Genomic DNA, 11471 nt, shown 5'->3' with positions numbered 1-11471 from the left:
GGAGTAGAAGTAGAAGCGGAAGTAGTAGTAGTGGTAGTAGTAGTAGTAGTAGTAGTAGTAGTAGCAGCAGTTAGTAGTAGTAGTAGTAGTTAGTAGTAGTAGCAGTAGTAGAAGGAGGAGGAGGAGGAAGAAATGATGGTGATGAAGAAGAAACATTTATTTACTTATATATAAGATTTACAAAGCACTTTGCACAGGATCTCACTTTTGTTTCCTATTTTTCAGATGAGGAAACTGCCCAGAAGTGTCGGAGGTAGAATTCCATTCAGGTCTTTCTCACTCTCAGGTCTAGCACTCTATCTGCTGAACCACTTTGCTATCTCTTCTAACTGCCTAGTCTATGTCCATAGCTTGCCTCCCCCACTACGACGAAAAGCAGGAAGGGAAGGAATCTTTTACCTTTCTTTATATTTTTTGTATGTAGGAACTCCTTGTATCCTTCGCCTTCTAACATCTCAGACAAACAGTAAGCTAGACTTTATCTTGCCAAGTGAACCATCTTTGCCTCTCGGGTCTAAATAAATTTGCCCTGATGAACTATGTGTGTGATGTGAACTGGGGCTGATTAAATTGACCTTTAGATATCATTCTTGCTTCCCATTGAAGTCTACATCTGACCATGTGACCCAGGGCTGAAAGTCTTAATTATCTGAGATTCAAACTCAAATACTCCTGGCCTCAGTCCCTGCGCTAGCACCACTGTACTAGTCAGAGAGATCTGAGTTCAGATCTGAAGTCAGCACATATGTGATGCCAAGCAAGTCACTTCACCTTCGTTTGACTCAGTTTCTTCATTTGTAAAAAAGGGAATATTAATGGCACCCACCTCACAGGGCTGATGTGAGAATAAAATGAGATAATAATTAGAAAGCATGTAGGTAGAAACTATCTACTTGTATCTATTATTCATATACCTATGCATATTATATGTTAGTTATTATTATTATTATTATCATCATCATTAATGAGGATAAGCACCTCCTCCCCAGAATTGTCAAATGAGGTCACATAAAAGGATTTCCTAAATTTCCTAAAAATATACATGATTTTATTTTCTGCCTAGCATTAGCCTCTGAGCTTTGCTCATGATAAGTGCTTAATAAACATTTGTCTTAATAAATTGCTAAATTTTGGGGCGGCTAGGTGGCACAGTGTATAAAGCACCAGCCCTGGAGTCAGGAGGACCTGAGTTCAAATCTGAACTCGGATACTTAATAATTACCTAGCTATGTGGCCTTGGGCAAGCCACTTAACCCTATATGCCTTCTGAAAACCTAAGAAATAAAAATAAAAATAAAAAATAAATTGCTAAATTTCCCACTAGACAGTGGGTGCCTTAAGGACAGAGCTCATTCTTAGAGAATTTCTGTGTTGTCTCACAGGATTGACCTGCTCATCAAATTTCTTTGATCAATCAATTTATAACTATCACCCGACTTTCTTACTACTCACCAGCTACAAAAGACCTCAATCTTTCATTAAAGGAAAAGAAAGAGATTTGAGTTTGAAATTAAGACATTGTGAGGTTCAAGAGTTGGATTTTTTTTCTTTGTAAACTGATCTTAGTCAAAATTAGTGAATTGTTTTAAGTTTCTGGGTCCTGATGTGGAGCATGTGTCGTCACACTGCATCGGTTTATTTTGAGTATTCAATGATATCTATATTAATGTACTTTAGGGAAGACTAGCTAGGTGGTGCAGTAGATAGAGCACCAAGTCCCGTGTCAGGAAGACTTGAGTTCAAATTTAACCTTAGACACTTATGAGCTGTAAGACCCTGGACAAGTAATTTAACCCTGCTTGTCTCAGTTTCCCTAGCTGTAAAATGAGCAGAGAAGGAAATAGCACTTCAGTACCTTTGCCAAGAAAACCCTAAATGGAGTCATGAAGAATCAATCACAACTGTACAACAACACATTGGGGAACCAAACACTAACATGTAAATTATTGTAGCTTCCATTCCTTTTGACCTTTTGGAAAAATTGAACTGATCTAAAAACCTTCAAGAGAAGTTGAAAAATAACTTCAAGAATGAAGTATCAGCAGGTTGGGAGATGACTTTTGGGGAGTGATTAACAATCTTAACACTTCATGAGATGTCAGCAAAATGCTTCAGGCTACTCTGAGGTGTTAACTGGAATATGTGAGAAATTATATAGCTGTTGTTTTGCAGAGATGATTGGGCACAATGCTAAATCAAAACACAGTTATTAAAAACAGCCTATGCACCAGCAGATTGTGTTCTGTAAGGCTCCAAATGCAGTGCCTTTATAAATATCATCTCCTGATTGCTAGGATGTCAATAAACACGGAATAATGGAACTTACTAACCTTTACTAAGATAGGCAAAATATTTATCCTACGTTTAGCCAGGGAGTAAGCAGCCAAGTCATGATGTGGTTCCCAAGACTGTTTCCATTATGCCATACCTTTCATTTTTGGAGGTTTGTTGCTTTATTACCGTAAAGGACTTATCTCCCTTTGCACCTATAGAGGACTAATGAAACTAAAGGTTCCTAAGATCTGTATCCATGTAGCAGATGTCAAGCCCATCATGGCAAGAAAGCAGACACCAAACATCCAAATGTTCATCTTTAAAAATAGTCCCTAAATTTTTCATGATTTCACACTGATAATGATTATCAGATTGTTTGCCTTCCCAATGGGTGAGTCGGGAGAGAATTTGGAACACAAAATTAAAAAAAAAAAAGTTGTATAAAGAAAACAACATAATTTTTAAAAAATTAAAAAATAAAAATAGTCCTTGTGTTATCTTCAATGCTTAAAGTGTGAGTTTCATATCCATATGTCCTACCAATGATTCTCCCACTGGGTTGGGAGCTGCTCCTCTGTTATCCCCTTTAGGGCTAACTTTGCCTGGCTGGTACTTGAGGGCATTTCAGGTAAAGATTGCTTTCTCATTTTCTCATGACATCATCAGGGCTAGCACAGGCAAGTTGAGAGCCCCCCACCCCCACCCCAGGGCAGCTTATCTGAGCAGGCCATTTATTTGGATTTGAGAACAGTGGCCTCTACAAGAGCATTGTCTAAGAGATAATGGAAAACCTGCTTTATTGAGATTAGAGGATGGGAGAGCAAGTCTGTTTTAGGCAGGAGAACTGAAAGTTTGTCTTGTGATATCACTGGATCAAAAGGCTTATGCTATTGAACATAAACAGTTTTGTCAAGCCTCTCATTGCAGAGTATCTGCAGGAAGTCTGTATTCTCCCTGGCAAATTCTGCCATTTTGCCCCCCATCCTGTGTTGTGGATGCATTGCCTTCAAATCAATGTACCCAATGTGACTTTTCTAAATGATCCCAGAATCCTTGAGCAGTACTGTGAAAACCTGGGTTTTTAATTTTTTTTTTTAATTTTGCAAGGCAATGGGGTTAAGCACCTTCCCAAGGTCACATTTGAACTCAGGTCCTCCTGACTCCAGGGTCAGTGTGTCATCTTAGAAGCCCCTACTGTAAAAAAAAAATTTGTACCAATATAGATAAATGGTGATTGGGGTGGAGGGAGAACTTTCTGAATATTTAAAAAAGAGTACAGAAATATAGAACTTTTTAAAAAAATAAATCATTCCTTCAAATTATGGATTGTGGCTATGTTGCCTAGCCTACCTTAATGAATAAATGCATTTCAATGTTTTAATGAATGAATGCATTCATTAGCAGAAGAAGAAGTGCATTTTGAGGCACTGAAAGACTTTGGCAGCTGTGATTGATGAGCCCCTGCCAGAGATCTCTGAAAGATCATGGAGTAAGGGAAGAATAGAACAAAGTTGGAAAAAGGCAAATGTCCATCACTCCCCCTCCCCAAAAAAATAAGCTGGAAAATGAGCAGATCATGGTCTAACAAGATTGAATTTGATTCCTACTAAAATGATAAAGAGATGGTTTCAATTGTTCAATTGTTCATAATCCCATTTTGAGGTTTTCTTGGCAACAACACTGGAGTGGTTTGTCGTTTTTGTTTTTGTTTTGTTTTGTTTTTTTGCCCAGGTTCATTTTACAAATGAGGGAACTGAGACAAACAGGGTGACATGCCCTGCCCAGTTAGTCATTGTCTGAGGTCAGATTTGAACTCAAAAAAAAGATGAATCTACCTGACTCCAGGTCCAGTATCCTGTTCACTCTGGGTATTTTTCTCCCTTGAAGAGAAAGTTGATGAACATTTAAAAAAGGAATCTCCTCTAAAGAGACTGCCATGTCAAATAAAATATGCAAGCAAGTTGAGGGTAGGGACTATCTTGTATCCCCAGCATTGTCTTTGTATTCCCAGCACTTAGCACAGCACCTAACACTAAAATACTCTGTCATCTATCTACTTACCTATCTACCTATTTATCTATACATCCATCTATCATCTGTCTCTTATCTGCCTGTCTAACTTTCTATCTTATCTATAATCTATCAATTGGTCAATCCATCTACCATCTATCTGTCTATCTTTTCTGTCTGTCTATCTGTATCTATCATCTATCTATCTATTTATCTATTATCTATCTAATCTGGCTGGCTGACTGTCTGTCTGTCTGTCTATCTATCTTTCTCTCTGTCTGTCACATCTTTCTTTTCATTAATTCTTTCTTTTCCTTCCTTCTTCCCTTCCTTTTCACCTCCGTCCCTTCCCTTGCTCTTCTAACTTCCCTTTGTCCTTCCTTCCTTCACTCTTTTTCATTTTTTCTCTCTTTCATTCTATCTGTCTCTCTATTTCATTTTCTTTTTTGACACATTACTAGACTGATAAATCAAGAAAATGTTATAGATGAAATTTACTTAGATTTTGGCATAACATCTGACAAAGTTATTCTATCTTTTCTAGTAGAATACAAAAATAGAAAGATGAGTATTAGATTACATTCCTACTAAGTGGATTTGGAATTGGGTGAATGATAAAACCCAAAGAGCATATAAGTGAACATGAAGCCCTTCCTTTATCTAAATCTATGTCATTGCTCATTCAATATAAACTACTTTCAGGGACATGTCCCAGGGGTCTGAGCTTGGTCTGGTACTGCCTGACTTTCTTTCTTTTCAGTGACTGAATAAAGGCATAGATAGCATGTTCATTACATCTGCAATAACACAAAACTGAGAATAATTAACAAGCTAGATCACTGTCCTCCAATCCTTTTTTGACCATTCATCTATCCACATACATCTTCTACTATCTTAATGATAACCTATACAAATATAGTTTAGAAAAATTTTAGATGTGAGAAGGGTGTCATATTTACTTAAGGTACAAAATACCTTTTTCCTCACACTAATTAATAATGCTGAATCAGTACTAACAATCTGTGCTTTACTATTTTTTAAAAAATATACTCTAAAATTTTGTGACACACATTTGAAGGCTAGTTAAAAGTTCATTTTATTTTGATACTTAATTTTAATAGCCATCATAATAGAAAAAGAGATATCTCATCTAGATCAATCCAAATTGAATGAACACATTATTGGCCATGGTTACTAAATGATTCTTATTTTTCAATCCCTTCACTCAGTCAAAGGTGCAGGGTACTATTTAATTTCCATCTTTTTTTTTTACATTAATCAGTTCTAAATCTACTGGAAGGTGTTTTAGCAAATGTGTTCAAAGTTATTGAAAACAAAAGAAAAGCAGTATACTCTTCCTTATCTGCCACTTGTCCTGTAGTTTTCCTTCACTATATTATTACAGTATAAGCTGTTCTCCTAGTTCTAGTCACTTCACTCTGCATCAGTTCAAATAAATTTTCACAGGCTTCTCTAACACCATTCTTTTCATGGTCTCTTAAAGAACAATAAAATTTCATTAGCTTTATTTATTATGACTTCTTCAGTCATTCCCCAGTTGATAATAAGTATTCCTTGCTTGCAGTACTTTGCTAATAATGACCAACATTTATATAGTTCTCTAGGATTTGCAGAGAACTTTAAAAATATTATCTTACTTTATCCTCACATTAATCCTGGGAAGTAGATCTTACTATTAACTGCATTTGCAAATGAGGAAATTGAGACAGACAGAGGTTAAATAATTTACCCAGGGTCACACAGCAAGTATTTGAAATTAGACTTGAACTTAATTCTCCCCAGTATTCTACACACTGTACTATCCACACGCTAACAGACAACAGTAAAAAAAATGATAAGAGCTGTAGCTTATCTTCTGTTCATTAGTGTCTTTTTCCTCTTTCTTAAATCTCTTAGAAATATAGTTGTAATGATATTGGGAGCTCAAAGGGTATGGATAGTTAAGTGACCTCTTGACCATTGTTTCAAATGACTTTCCAGAATGGTTGGACCAATTTATAGCTCCAGCAGCTTTGAGAGTATCATAGTGCCTTGTCTTCCCATGACCCTACCAACAATTGTCACTTCATTTATCAGTTTTGTCATTCTGATACACACCTCTGTGTTGTTTTAACTTAAATTTCTCTAATTTTTGATGATTAGGAACAATTGTTTTTTCATATGGCAGTTGTTAACTTGACTTTTTGCATATCTGTTAATATTCTACTATTTATCTATTGGATAGCAACTGTATGTAAACCATTTCTTATGTATCTTAGATGGTACACTTCTACTATAGAGACTTGCTGCATAAATTCCCCCTACCCCCAGTTAACTATTTTCCTTCTAATCTTCATTGCATTGATGTTATTTATACTGATCATTTTAAAGTGTAACTCTCTTAATACTTTCCATTTTATCTTCTATGATCTTTTCTATTCCTTTTTGGTTATGAAAGGTCATGAATCCAGAGTTCTGAGTATTATTTTCCCTTTCTCCCCTCTAATTTGCTTATGATAAGAGCTTTTAGATCTATATAAGCTATATAAAAAATTGGATTCATTCTGTTAATTAATACAATTCTTCCTGGTTTTTTCTGAAAACACTCCCTTCATGATTTTTTTCAGCATAACAATATTCTATCTTATTTGCATTCCATAATTTATTCAGCCATGCTTCAGTTGATAGACATTCCCTCAGTTTTCAAACCTTTGGCACCACAAAAATCTATTTTATACCCACTAAAATATTTTGTTAATATAGATTCTTTCCTTCTTTTTTCCCTCACTTTAGTATTGCTAGATCAAAGAGTATACATAACTTTGAGGACATAGTTCAAAATTATTTTCCAGAATTGTCAATTCACAGCTCAGTCAACAGTCTTAGAATACATCTTTTAAAAGGAAGCTGGTGGTTCAGTAAGGAGGGTGCTGGGCTTAGAGTCAGGAACATTTGAGTTTAAGTATAGCCTCATTCACCTAGAGGTTTGACCTTAGTTAAAATCATTTAATCTCTATTTTGCTTGACTCATCTGTAAAATGGGAATAATAAAGCATTTGTGTTATTGTGAGGATTACATAAGATAATATCTAAAAATAAAACATATTTCCTCAGTTTTTCCAGTCCCTCCCACATTGGTCATTTTCTTTTATTGTCATCTTTAATAATCTGATGGATATGAGATGGTACCTCTGAATTGGTTCAATTTGGATATCTCTAATTATTAGTGATTTAGAACATTTTTTTTTCATATAATCATTTCATATTGCCTGGGGTTTTTCCCTCTGAAAACTTCCAGGCGCCATCCTTTGCCATTTATTGGAAATGATACTATTCTTACAAATTTATAAATTTGTAATTAGAAATGAGATCTTTATCAGAAAAACTTGTTACAAAGATTCCCCCTTCCCCATTTCCTTCTTTTCTTTTAATTTTAGCTGCTTTGGTTTTGTTTGTGTAAGACTTTTTTTTTCATTTTAAGCAATCAAAAATTTGCATTTTACCTTCTGTGAATCTTTCTATCTTGAATTATTACCCATTCATAAATCTAGCAGACATTTTCTTCCACTCTGCTTGAATTTGTTTATGATGTCACCTTTTAAGTCTAAATTATTTACCAATTTGAAATTGTCTTGGTACATGATGTGAGATATCAGTCTATACCTAGTTTCTGTTAGACTGTTTCCTAACTTCTTCAACAAGTTTTGAAAAATAGTGAATTCTTGCCTCAAGAGCTGACATCAAATACTAGATTATTACTCTAATTTGTCTCTATGTTTGTATACTTAATATGCTCTAGTGATCAGCCTCTCCATTTCTAGTACCAAATTGTTTTGATAAATAAAACTTTTTGTTTAGTTTGAGATCTGGCACTGCTAGACTTCCTTCCTTCACTTTTTTTTATTGTTTCCCTTAATAATGTTGAGTTTTTGTTCTTTCAGCTGAATTTCTTTATTATTTTTGTCTAGCTCTGTAAAGTGGGACTTTGGTAGTTTGATTGATGTGGCAGTGAATTAGTATGTTAATTTAAATAATAATATCATTTAAATTTTTTTGACTTGGCCTACCCATAAGCAATTACTATTTCTTATTAATTCAGGGCTTTCTTTATATGAAAAATGTTTTGTCATTGTGTTCATGTAATTCTTATGTGTATTTTGACAGGTAGTATCTCAGGTCTTTTATCTATTCAGTAATTATTTTGACTGGAATTTCTTTTTCTATTTCTACTTGCTGGATTTTGTTGGAGTATATAGAATACTGATGATTGAAGTGAAATTATTTTGCCCAGCAACTTTAGTGAAATTTTAATTAGTTAGTTTTTTAGTGGGTTCTTTTGAATTCTCTAAGTAAACCATCATGTCATCAGCAAAATGTGATCAATTTGTTTCTTCTTTGTTTGTGATTATTTCTTCAATTTATTTTTCTTATTTTATTCCTATGGCTAGCATTTTTCTACTTTGCTGAATAGTAATCTTGATAATAGGTACCTTTCCTCTACCTTTGATCTTATGGAAAAGTCCTCTCTAGTTTATCCCCTTTACATATAATGCTGACTCTTGTTCTTAGATAAACACTATTTATTATTTTAGCGAAAGCTCCATTAATTACTGAGCTTTCCAGTGTTTATGGGGGAAAGTATTGTATATTTCTTTGGGGTTTTTTTAGGGTTTTGCAAGGCAAATGGGGTTAAGTGGCTTGCCCAAGACCACACAGCTAGGTAATTATTAAGTGTCTGAAGCTGGATTTGAACTCAGGTCCTCCTGACTCCAGGGCTGGTGCTCTATCCACTGCAGCCACCCCAAAGTACAGTATATTGTCAAAAGCTTTCTCCACATCTATGTATAATCATATTATTTTTGTTGGTTTTGCTACTAATATGTTGCTTGTGCTTATAATTTTCTTAATATTAAACCAGTCTCTTATCCCTGATCATAGTATATGATCTTTGTCATTATATTTAATAAAAGTATTGTTTCAAAAATTTTTCTTAGAATTCTTAAAGATGTTATTTTTCCTATGTAGGATTATACTCAGTTTTTCCAAGTACATTAGTCTTGGTTGTGTTGGAAGCTTAGAACTTTTCCCTTCTGAAAAAAATCATATTCTAATCTCTCTGTTTCATTATAATGGTGGCTGCCAAATAACAATAGTTAATATTTATTATTATGCAGGCATTGTACTAAGCACTTTATAATTATCTTATTTAATCCTCACAACAACCCTGGGAAATAAGAGCTATTATCATTCCCTTTTGATCAATGAGAAGACTGAGGCAAATAGAGATAAGGCAACTTGCCCAGTGTTATACAGCTAGTAAATTTGACCTCCAGTCTTCCTGACTCTGGGTCCAGTGCTCTAGCCACTACCTTATATGAGATGCTGACGATGGCTTTCGATCTTGAATTCTTTCTGGTTTCTGGCAGTATTTTTCCTTTACCATGGGAGCTCTGGAATTTGACTAAAATATCCTTGAGTGCTTTCATTTTTCATTAGTTTTTCTGGAAATAATCACTGAATGCTTTTACTTTCTATATTTTCTTCTGGTTCTAAGAGATTTAGGCAGTTTTCTTTTATGATTTATTGGAAGGTGACAGTTAGGCTTTCTTTCTGCTCCTGATGCTCCATCAGATCAGTTATTTTTATCTCTCCTCCATCTTTTCTCCAGACTGTTGCTTTGCTAATACACAGTTCACTTTTTTCTTGCTTTTTACCTTTGACTTTGTTTTAATATTTCTTGATGCCTCATGGAATCATTAGCTTTTACTTGGTCAATTCTTTGCTTAAATAAGGTTTTTTTAAACCTCTTTTTTTCAAACTATTCTTTTTATATCTTCTTAATTATTTTGCAACATTTTTGTACACTTTCATTTGGTTTTTAAACTAATTTTTATCATTTGACTGAATCTCAACTCTGGACATTTTCACTGGTTTTCCTCCATATCTGGAATTCATTCCTCCTTATCTCCATCTTCTGAGTTGCCTGGCTTACTTCAGATCCCAGCTGCAATCCCTCTTTCTACTTTGTTATTTCTAATCCTGTTTTATTCTATTACCTTTTTTCTGTTGATTATTTCCAATTTATTCTGTAGATAGCTTATCTGCCTGTTTTCCTAACTAGGCTGGGAGCTTCTTTAGGACAGGAACTGTCTTTTGCTTTCCTTGATAATTCAAGTGCTTATAATATAGTAGGGTATTAATAAATGCTTGCTGTATTTTACTTAATTTCTTTTTTTCTTTAATTGCAGAAGAAAACTGTCTCCCTCAGTTTCCTCAATGGTTAAATGGGGATAATAAAATAACAAAATAATAATAATAATAATAACAATAATACCTACCTTGCAAGGTCATTGTGAGGACCAGATGAGATTTGTAAAGCAATTAGTACAATGTTAATTCATAGTAGGCATTATAAAAGTGCTAGCTATCATTATCACCACCATCATTATTCAGAACAACAGGTTTCATGTACAACACTCTTTTTCTAAATTCTACTCTATAAATGCAAGTGCTCATTTTATTTCATGCTAATTAAGTTCTGAATACAATTAAGTCCAATAGTCAAAAAAATGGCTTTTGGTTGGGATTTTGAATGAAAAATACTAAATGAAGGATTGATGTTTATTATCTATATGACATTTTCTACAGAGGCAAATCTGGTTTTGGTAAGCATAGAGAATTAAGTTGCAGGCAACACTTCCACAAGCTTCACCAGACTGCCCAACGGGTCTATCAGAAAACAAAGGATAAGCCCCCCCCCCCATTTTATATGATGTTTCAATTGTCTCACCTTCCCCCTTCTGATGATTGCCTTCAGGGTTCATTGTAGTCTTTATACCTGTTTTCTCCTGAGCTAAAAGAAACTAGACTGTGATGTTTACTCATCTGCCTCATCTGGGCTTTTCCCAGTCTAATCTATCACTTTTCACTGTAGTTCCTAGGTCTCTTCTGACTTTTGTGTTCTTTCTCATCCCTAATGATTCCCCAATTTCTTGTTGTGACCTAGAACAAGAATTCCCAAACTTTTTGATCTCAGGATTGTTTTGCGCTCTTAAAAATTATTGAAGACTCCCAACTGGGCAAACATGACTATATGAGTTTTATTTATTGCACTTTTCTAAAATAAAATTAAGATCTTATTATTTTGAAAATAATTTTGAACTCACTAACCTTTAAAATTGTTTCAG

The sequence above is a fragment of the Macrotis lagotis genome, chromosome 3, assembly GCF_037893015.1.
Source record: "Macrotis lagotis isolate mMagLag1 chromosome 3, bilby.v1.9.chrom.fasta, whole genome shotgun sequence".
Taxonomy (NCBI): Eukaryota; Metazoa; Chordata; class Mammalia; order Peramelemorphia; family Peramelidae; genus Macrotis; species Macrotis lagotis.
Note: the sequence above shows the minus strand (reverse complement) of the source record.